Here is an 11106-nt window from a genome sequence, read left to right as displayed (position 1 = left end):
TGGAAGCCCTGTGCTATGCCATTGAATAGCTTGAGATTCAGGTGTAATTCATCTGGTATGAGTTCAAAGGCTTAAGAAGTAGGGGAGATTTCACTGTAAAGTGGAAGAAAACCTGAGTGAAGGTGAAGGAGAGAAGCTTTCACTATGAAGCTGAAACCCTGAGGGAGGGTGGGAGCTGGCATCAGTCCAGGAACAGGAAGAACAAGAATCTGGAGTTGCGATTTGTAAGGGCACCAGAAGATTGCTGCCCCAGCTCCAAAAGACAGATTTATCCCTTCTTCTAGCTTTATATTTGATGGGGTCATCAGTGAATAATAGGATGATAGTTATTAACATGGAGAAAGTGGATCCATTTTATCAGTCTACTCAGTCAAATGATAACTTTTTTCAAGATACGACTGGAAATCATGGCTTTCAAGTTATCTGATGTCTCTTAACATAGTTAACTTCCCATTATGAAATTATCACACCCACTTTACTAAATTTCTCATTTAATATGTTTATGTTTTAGATTTTTAACATATTTTATCCCAAATTTTTGCAGCTATGTCCGTGATGGGTATTGGTCTGTAGGGTGTTTTAGGAGGGATGGATGTCTTTGTCTAGTTTTATATAAGGGTCATGCTGGCTTCACAAAATGAACATTTCCTCTTCTTCCCTTATATGAATGGAATAGTATCTGTAATTTAAATGAGATAGAATCAAAGAATTTAGAAAAACTTATACACAGAATTTGTATTTAAGTTCTCTCGGCCTGTAGATATCTTTGGTTACAAATACAATTTTAATAATGGTTATAGTACTATCCTGATATTTATTTCATTTTGGGTGACTTATTACCTTTTCATTTCAAGGAATGGCTCCACACTTGAATTTATGTGTGTGAAATAGATTCTAATGTTGTAATATTTCCTTATTGTGATTTTGATGTCTTAAAGGTAGTGAAATCCAGGGCAGGGGAGATAGCTCGGTCAGTAGAGTGCTTGCATTGCAAGCACAAATCCCTGGGTTTGATCCCCAGGACTGCAAAAAAAAAAAAAAAAAAAAAAAAAAAAAAAGGTAGTGAAATCCCATGCAATTGCTGACGTTGGCAATGTGTGCTTTTCTTCTCTTTTCATAATCATTTAGAAAAATTAGCTACATTGACTTCCCAGAGAATTTGCTTTTTAAATTGTCATAGAAAGTAGAGAAGTTTTGGGGAAGAGAGGGTCTGAGTGGGTGAGTTGGAGAGTCAGAAGAAGGTGATTCTTCTGAATCACCATGGAGGAAATGTATGAGAGGTGATATGTCTGCTACCTCACAGAAAGAAGTGCTGGATTCGTGTAGGAAGCTCCTCCTTTGTGGGTCCTTAGGCAGATATCTGATGATGGACTTTGTGCCACTGTGACTCTGCACTGGCAGCAGTCATGAAGAGCTCCATGCAGAATGGAGGAGAGTTAGGAAAACCTGGAATCCACCAGTACTTCTCCACCTGTCCATCACCAAACTTAATCTCAGCAGTCCTAAGAGATTAAAGTGTACCTCCTCTCCTACAAATTTTTCTTTCAATTAATTTCTCTTTTGAAAACCTGTAATTCAGAATAGCACAGAATCAGAGACTAGGGAACTTAGTTTTGACTTGGTCATGTTGACAGAGTGCAAACTACACGATCTATAAAATAGATTTTCAGATAAGAAATTTTTTTATTTTTTTATTTTTTTAATTTTTATTTATCTTTTAATTTTTTACAGACTACATTTTGATCCATTGTACACAAATGGGGTACATCTTTTCATTTCTATCTTGCACATGATGTACATTCATTCCATTCGTGTAATCATATGTGTACATAGGGTAATGATGTCTGTCTCATTCCACCATTTTTCATACCCCACTCCCTCTCATTTCCTTCTACATAATCTAAAGTTCCCCCACTCTTCTCTCACTCCCCCCCCCCCATCATATATCATTCTCCACTTATCAGGGAAACATTCGGCCTTTGGTTTTTTGGGATTGGCTAATTTCACTTAGCATCTTATTCTCTGATTCCATCCATTTATTTGCAAATGCCATATATTATTCTTCTTTATGGCTGTATATATACATTGTGTATATATATCACAGTTTCTTTATCCATTCATCTGTTGAAGGGCATCTAGGTTGGTTCCACAATCTAGATATTGTGAATTTAGCTGCTGTAAACATTGAAGTGGCTGTATTACTGTAGTATGCTGATTTTAAGTCCTTTGGGTATAAACCAAGGAATAGGAAAACTGAGTCAAAAGGTGGGTCCATTCCAAGTTTTCTGAGGATTCTCCACACTGTTTTCCAGAGTGGCTGCACCAATATGCAACTCCACCAGCAGGGTAAAAGTGTGCCTTTTTCCCCACATTCACTCCACCATCTATTATTGTTTGTGTTCTTGATACTAGCCATTCTAACTGGAGTAAGATGAAATCTTAGAGTTGTTTTAATTTGCATTTATCTAATTACTAGAGATGTCGAACACTTTTTCATATATTTATTAATTGCCTGTATATCTTCTTCTGTAAAGTGTCTGTCCAGTTCCTTGGCCCATTTATTGATTGGGTTCTTTGTATTTTTGGTTTAAAGTTTTGTAAGTTCTTTATAGATTTTGGAGATAAGTGCTCTATCTGAAGTGCGTGTGGAAAAGATTTTCTTGCTCTCTGTAGCCTCACTTTTCACATTCTTGATTGTATCCTTTGCTGAGAAAAAGCTTTTTAGTTTGAGCCCATCACATTTATTGATTCTTGCTTTGATTTCTTGTGCTTTGGGAGTCTTGTTGAAGAAGTCTCATCCTAAGCCAATATGATCAAGATTTGGGCCTACTTTGCCTTCTATTAGGTGCAGGGTCTCTGGTCTAATTCCGATGTCCTTGATCCATTTTGAGTTGAGTTTTATTCAGGGTGAGAGAGAGAGGTTTAATTTCATTTTACTGCATATGGATTTCCAGTTTTGCCACCACCATTTGTTGAACAGGCTATCTTTTCTGTGTGTTTTCTGTATGTTTTTGGCTCCTTTTTCTAGCATGAGGTGACTGCATTTATGTGGTTTTGTCTCTGTGTTTTCTATTCTGTACCATTGGTCTGCCTGTCTGTTTTGGTGCCAACACCATGCTATTTTTGTTACTGTTGCTCTGTAGTATAGTTTAATGTCTGGTATTGTGATACCTCCTGTTTCACTTTTTCTACTCAGGATCGTTTTGGCTATTCGAGGTCTCTTGTTCTTCAAGATGAAGTTCATGATTGCTTTCTCTATTTCTATGAGGAATGTCATTGAGATTTTAATTGGAATCGTTGAATTTGTATAGTGTCTTTGGTAAAATTGCCATTTTGACAATATTAATTCTGCCTATCCAAGAACATGGGAGATCTTTCCATCTTCGAAGGTTTTCTTCAATTTCTTTCTTTAATGTTCTGTAGTTTTCATTGTAGAGATCTTTCACCGCTTTTGTTAGATTAATTCCCAAATATTTTTTTTGAGGCTATTGTGAATGCAGTGGTTTTCCTAATTTTTCTTTCAGAGGATTCAACACTTATGAATAGAAATGCATTAGATTTATGTGTATGAGTTTATATCCTGCTACTTTGCTGAATTCATTTATTAGTTCTAGAAGTTTTCTAGTGGAGACTTTTGGATCTTCTAAATGTAGGATCATGTCATCAGCAAATAGTGACAGCTTTGGTTTTTCTTTTCCTATTTGTATCCCTTTAATTTCTTTGGTCTAATTGCTCTGGCAAGTGTTTCAAGGACAATGTTGAATAGAAGTGGTGAAAGAGGGCATCCCTATCTTGTTCCAGTTTTTAGAGAAATGCTTTTAGTTTTTCTCTGTTAAGAATGATTTTGGCAATGGGCTTAGCATAGATAGCCTTTACAATGTTGAGGTATGTTCCTACCATTCCTATTTTTTCTAGTATTTTAAGCGTGAAGGGGTGCTGTATTTTATCAAATGTTTTCTCAGCATCTATCAAACTAATCATGTGATTCTTAACTTTAAGCCAATTGATGTGATGAATTACATTTATTGATTTCCGAATGTTGAACCAACCTTGCATCCCTGGGATAAACCCCATTTAATCATGGTGCAGTCTCCTTTTAATATATTTTTGTATGCAATTTGCCAGTATTTTGTTAGGAGTTTTGCGTCTGACCTCGTTGTCTGGGGTGGGCTCAGCAATGGCGTCCAGATAAGAAATATTACCAGAGCTAAAGAGGGACATTTCACAATGATAAAAGAGTTGATGCTTCTAGAAAGCAAAAAATTCATATATATGCCTGCATAATACAAAAGCTTCAAAATAGAGGAAAAGTGAAGAAAACTAAAGGAAATCTACTATCAATTAGAGTTATAAACACATATCCCACTGTTATTGATAGAACATGTAAACCAAAAATTGGTACAACTATAAAGGAATTGAAAAACCTAAAGATTTATAAATCATCACACTTAACAAATAGAGAGGACATATTTATTTCAGGAATACACGAACATTCAGTAAGGTAGATTGTAAGGTAGATCATTGTCATGGTTTGGATTTTAAACATCCCCCAAAAGCTCTTGTGCTGAAGACTTTGTCAGGTGATGACACAATTTGAAAATGGTGGAGACTTTAGGAGATGGGGCTTGACTGGAGGAAGTCATGTCATTGGAGGCATGCACTTGAAGGGCATATTGGAATCCCCACCCCTTTCTTTCTCTCACGTCCCAGGTACCATCATGTGAACACCTTGCTCCTCCTCAGGAATCACACCAGAATATTTGGTCTCATAAAAGGCCCGAAGTCTATGGATGGGGACAGGAAAGATGGACAACAACTTTTCAAATCATGAGCCTAAATAAATCTTTCTTTCTCTTAAATTGTATATATCAGGAATTTTGCCAGTGTCAGGATGACTAACACAATTATAAAACAAGTCTCAAAAAGTCAGTGCATCTCAACAAGTACCATGCACACAGGATGCCAATAACACTTTGTTTTAGGGCTGTCCCATCCTGACATTTTTTAAGACTACTTCTAGATATACAGATAAATTGAGCAGTTACTCAGTTCCCATATGCCTCATTTCTCTGAAGATATTTTCATATTAGTAGTATCTTATCTTAATATACTACATGTTATAATTGATGAACCTTTATTGATACATCTTTATTCACTAACATTTATAGATTAAGTTAGATTTCATGTTTTGTGTTCGACAGCTCTGTTCATTTTGACAAATGTGGGATGCCATTAACCCCATTACAGCATCATACAGAAAGTTTCACCACTGAACACATCCCTGTGCTTCACCAGTTCCTCCTCCCACTTGCCTCTCCTTAGCAACTGCTCATCTTTTTTACTCTTTCTATACTTTTGACTTTTCTCCAATGTCATCTAGTAATGGTATATCCCAAAGTGTGTAGGTTTTCAGACTGGCTTCTTTCTCATTTTATATCTTTTAAGTTCCTCCATGTCTTTTCGTGTCTCCATAGCTCACATCATTTTATTAATTACTCGTTCATCCTAGGTATTCACCACAGTTTGTTCATCCATCACTTAGGGAAGGACATTTTGGTTACTTCCAGTTTTTGTCAGTGAAGAATAAATGTGTGGAAAGCATTCATGTGTAGTTTCATTTTGTTTTGTGTGTGTTAACATAAGTTTTTCATCTCATTTTGGAAAGTATCTAGAGCTGCAATTACTTGATTATATGGTAAAAACTACATTTAGTCTTGAAAAAAACTACTGAACTGACTTCCAAAGTGACTAATCATTTTCATTTCTACCAGCAATGACTGAATGCTCATATGATCAACTTTTTGACAATACTTGGTGTTGTCGTTTTAAAATTTTAACTCTTCTAACAATTGTGTCAGTTATCTCATTTTTCTTTAATTTCCAATGCCACAGTGAAAACTAATTTTGAACATTCTTTAAATGCTTACTTGACATCCTCTATATTTCTTATTTGGTGAGGTGACCAGATATTTCACACATTTTTAATTGGATTTCTTGCCTTAATATTGTTGAGTTTTAAAAAGTTTTGTATATTTAGGATTCCAGTCCTTTACCAATTCTGTATCTTGTCAACATTTTCTTCACACCTGTGAAGGGTTTGTTCATTCTCTTAACATCACTTTTAACAGAGCAGAAGATTTTATTTCAATGAATTTCACCTTACCAATAATTTTATTTTCTGGATTGTTCTTTTGCTTTTGTATCTAAGGGTCAGCATCAAATCAAATATTGCTTAGATTTTCTCATGTTATCTGGAGGGAGTGTTTTAGTCCATTTTGGGCTCCTTTAACAAATTGCTTGGGTCTGGGTACTTTATGAAGAAAAGAGTTTTAATTTCCTCAGAATCCTGGATGAGAGATGGGCAAGCACATTTGGCTAGAGGCTGTGCTGTGTCACAACATGGCAAATGGCAGCACAGAGTGGAAGCATGTGCTAGAGATACCACCAGGTGAGAGAAGAAGCAGGAGAGAGAGGAGACTTCTCCTTTACAACAACCTAATCTATAGGAACTGACTCAGTCCTGTTTTCCTTGTGAAATTACAAAACTTCATGCTGACGGAGGTTCTCTTGATTGATTCTTTTTAAAGCCCCCATCACCTCAGTACTGCTACAGTGGGGAGCAAGGAGCCACCACATGAATCTTTGGGGACACATTCAAGCCACATTCACACCATAGCATAGTATTGCAGTTTCACACCTCACATTTACATCTGTGATCCATTTTATGAAAGGCGTAAGAATTCTGTCAAGATTTTCTTCTTTAATGTGGATATCTAGTGGTTCCAGCACCATTTATTGAAGAGACTATTCTTTCTCTGTTAAATTGCTTTGAAACTTTGTCAAAGATCAGTTGACTTATATTAATGAGTCCTATTTTCTGGGCTCTGGGTTCTTTTCCATTGTTCATTCTCTTGGTTTTTTTCTTTATTCACCGATTTCACACTGTTTGGGTTAGTTTAGCTATATGCTAAGTCCTAAAGTGGTAATATCAATCTTCTTAGTATTTTTCTGGTCTTCAGTGTGAGAACCTTCAGTGTGGTTGGGTTTTGTTATAGTTTCAATCTGGAAGATCCAACAAAGACTCATACCCAATGTAGCAATATTCAGAGGTGGCTTTTAAGATAGGATTGGGTTGTGAGTGCTCTGATGTCATCAGTGGATGAACTCATGATGACTGAATGACCTACTGGGAGGTGGTGGAGAATGTAATGCAGAGTCAGATCATGAGGGGTCAGCCTCGAATAGTGTTTCTTGTCCCCTGCAACTTTCTCTGTCTCTCTACTTCCCAGCTGCCAGGAATTGAGCAGTTTTCCTCCACCACACCTTTCCACCATGCTGTTCTGCCTCACCTTAGGCCCAAAGCAATGGAGCCAGCTGACCATAGACTGAAACCTCTGAGACCATGATCCAGAAGAAATCTTTCCTCCCCTAAGTTGTTTTCCTTGGCTCTTTGTCACAGTGACAAAAAGTTGAATGAGTGTTTCTTATAGGAAAAGTTACAAAAGACTCAGAATCCTCCCAAACTCTCAGTCCTTAGGATTATTAACTTCAAGGGGACTAGTCACAGTGTTTAGCAATATGTGGATTACCAATAAAATGTTCTACCAGTTGCTGGCTGCAGCAGCTTCTATTCCTACTGTGCTGTGAATCAGTGTGTTAGAAGGTTTTTTCTTGTTTGGATATAACAGGTCATCCTGAGACTTTCATTCCAATATAAAAAGAACTGAATAATTTCAGTTAGTTCAGGGTTAACCATTGTAAATGCATAATTTATATTTTGTCAGGTTTAATAGTTGTGTAATCATCACCAGCTTCCAATTTGTCTCCTCCTCACAATCTCCTGAGTCTCTTTGTCATCATTCCCTCTCCATAGTCACCAATACTAGGAAAGAAAAAATTTTTTGAATATTTGATATCACTGCATAATTTTTTCTTTTTCTGTGACTTTATAGAATGGATCATTGTGTTACTCTCCAGACAAGTAGAGGAGGGATTGCATTGTAGTTACTTAATTTGGCAACAGTTAGCACTCCTGGCAGTTTATTGTTGTCCTTAATCTTGTTTATCTATACTGGTTAATGGTACTTGGTATAAAACATTTTCTGGTGATCTTAAATGAAGAAGATGCTAAAACCATCTGCCATAAGAAGTGGAGGGAGATGATAAATTTGCAGATAAGGCGATGTGGAACTGAATATTTTATCTCTTTATTCTTTCAGAAAATGGGTGGTCATTTAAATGGCCATCAGGTCACTGCAAAGACCTTCATGTCTCTTTTAGTTTTCTAGAGTCCAGAGCTTATTTCACTTAGCATATATTCTTTATTTCCATCCATTTACTTGCAAATACTGAGAAAACCATCCATTTGAGGTGGCCCCTGTTAAGGGGTGAAATTCTGTGCCTGTCACAGAATTTATTAGTTCAATAGCCTTCAGTTCAAACACCTGGCTGCCCAGAGGTAGAAGAGATATTGGTGAAAGCTGATATGTCCCGGTTAGGCTGCTTTGTTTACAATCTTGTTTTTGTTTATCTTGAAGAAGAAGCTCTCTCACAATAAATCCTTTTGATGTTTAAACAATATAATAAATGTGTGGATCCTGCTCATGACCAGTCTCTCTCCCATCAGGAGTTTGGTTGGTTCCTGGAATCTTGCTTTCTCTATATTTGTATTTCCTTGTCTTATTTCCAATCCTCTCACCACCTTGTTTGGGAAACTGATGAAACATTACACAGGGAGCAAAAGGAGGCTTCACAATACTAGACTTTAAATTATACTACAGACCTATAGTAACCAGAACAGCATGGTATTGGCACAAAAATAGAACTGAAAACCACAGAAGTAGAATAAAAGACACCAAGACATACCAAACTGAATACAGTTCTCTCATACTAGGCAAAGGCACCATAAATATACATTGGAGAAAAGATAGCCTCTTCAACAATTGGTGCTCAAAAACCTGGAAATCTATGTGTAATAGATTACAATTGAACTTCTATATCTCACCCTGCACAACACTCAACTCAAAGTGAATCAAGGACCTTGGCATTAGACCAGAGACCCTGTGCATCCTAGAAGAAAAAGAAGTAAATAAAGAATCAATAAATGAGATGGCATCAAACCAAAATGCATCTTCACAGCATAGAAAACAATGAAGAATGTACATAGAGAGTCTATAGAATGGGAGAATATCTTTATCACCTGCACTTCAGAACACTAATCTCCAGGATATACAAAGAACTCCAAAAACAATACCAGGCTGCGTCACTGAGGTCAGAATGTCTGTGTGTGGCTGCTTTTGTGGCAGCTGTTGGTAGGGCTGCAGCGTTTCCCAGGTTGATTATGATGATGACTTTGCACAGCCTGTGAACATGGAATAGGCAATGCTGCACAGGTCCAGGTTGTTTGCTGCAAGTCAGGTGTGAGGTCAATTCTACTAAAGAATGCAATCAACTAACAGCTTTTTCTTAGAATTTGAATATGGAGACCATGGGAACAAATGAAGTTGACAAGTTAAAAACTAAATTTATATCAGCTTGGAACAACAAGAAATTTAGTTGGGTTTTGAAAACAAAGACATATTTTAGTAGAAATTCCCTGGTAAAATTGTGCGTAAAATGTTATCATTTTAAATATGAAGCTTGGACCTGGCCTGACGCATTGAAAATTGAAAATTCAGGTTTTGAATCATGGACTTCCCACTCTGCAAAAAAATTACATCATCATTTGAAGTATTGCTTTCAGGGGAAAGAGAACTCAAAACTCCAACAATTTCTCTGAAAAAAACGATTGGGATATATTCTAAGGATCATGAGATGCAAAATGAAATTTGTCATAGGAAAATCATCTCTTGCTTTGGTGATTCCCCATTGGCTCCCTTTCACTTAGATCAGTTAATAGAGTATGGAAAGAAGTCTGGAAAAATAGTTGGAGATTGGTATGGACCAGCTGTTTTTGCCCACATTTTAAGAAAAACAGTTGAAGAAGGAAGACACCCTGACTTTTACAAGGAATAACTATTTATGTTGCACAAGATTGTACAGTTTACAATTCTGATGTAATTGATAAACAGAGTGCTTCCATGACCTTTGGTAATGCAGATGACAAAGCTGTTATTATTTTAGTTCCTGTTAGACTTGGTGAAGAAAGAACCAACACTGACTACCTAGAGTTTGTGATGGACATTTTAAGCCTTGAATATTGTGTGGGTATTATTGGTGGTACACAGAAACAGCCATATTACTTGGTTGGATTTCAAGATGACAGTTAGATTTACATGGATCCTCATTACTGCCAATCTTGTGTAGATGTCAGCATAAAGAATTTTCCTCTTGAAAGACTATGACATTATGTCTGCTACAACCAATGAAGAAGACCTTTTCACAGAGGATGAGAAGAAAAGATTAAAAAGATTCAGCACAGAGGAGTTTGCCCTCCTATAAAGATGAGCACATTTGTGCCCTTTGAGAAGAACTCTGAAAGGGGAAAATGAAGAGGAACAAGTGAATTTGAAAGTTTCATTTTCACAGATACCTTAATTTTATATGATCTTTTAAAAAGAAATATTTGAAAATATAAAAATATGAAGATATTTTTCTGAAAGAGAAATGTTTAATGAATATTGCTTTCTAATAAATATTAAGCAATTCTGGTTGCATTCCTATTTCCCAAAGATCTCTAATGAAATACTACTTTCACTGTAAGCCTTTTAGTCTTCAGTCTTCCATCTGAGCCCATTGTTCTCCTGGAGGTTCTGTGACACAGACCCTCTCAAAGACTGGATACACTAGATAGCATCAAAAGCCTCAGTTTGTATTAATAACCAGAAGGCAAGAGAATGAATCTTTAGTGCTATCTCAGCCTCCTGATATTAATGCAACTAGAGGCTACTTTGGGATATATATTAATAATTAGATAGTGTTTGCTAGTGATGACATACATATAATTATAAATAATCAGAATTTTGAGTTAAGGTAAACAATAATATTTTATAATGGTGACTTTTTTATGCTTGCTTTTGAGTCTTTTATGAAGAGTAAATACAAACTATTGGTTTTTCCCATGAATTTAAAGGTTATGTTATTAATGGTAACTACATTCATTCAAAT

At 36.3% G+C, this 11106-nt stretch overlaps 1 pseudogene across 1 annotated transcript; it reads left to right on the top strand.

The window, feature by feature from the left end:
• The first annotated feature begins 6399 nt into the window (after positions 1-6399).
• Positions 6400-10888, top strand: LOC306654113 (cysteine protease ATG4C-like; annotated as a pseudogene). The gene is made up of 2 exons: positions 6400-6448; positions 9639-10888. The product of its transcript is annotated as a cysteine protease ATG4C-like (transcript).
• The last annotated feature ends 218 nt before the right edge of the window (positions 10889-11106 follow it).

This window comes from Sciurus vulgaris (assembly GCF_902686455.1).
Source record: "Sciurus vulgaris genome assembly, chromosome: 1".
Lineage (NCBI taxonomy): Eukaryota > Metazoa > Chordata > Mammalia > Rodentia > Sciuridae > Sciurus > Sciurus vulgaris.
The sequence above is the reverse complement of the archived record's forward strand: the minus strand, read 5'-3'. Positions and strand labels throughout refer to the sequence as shown.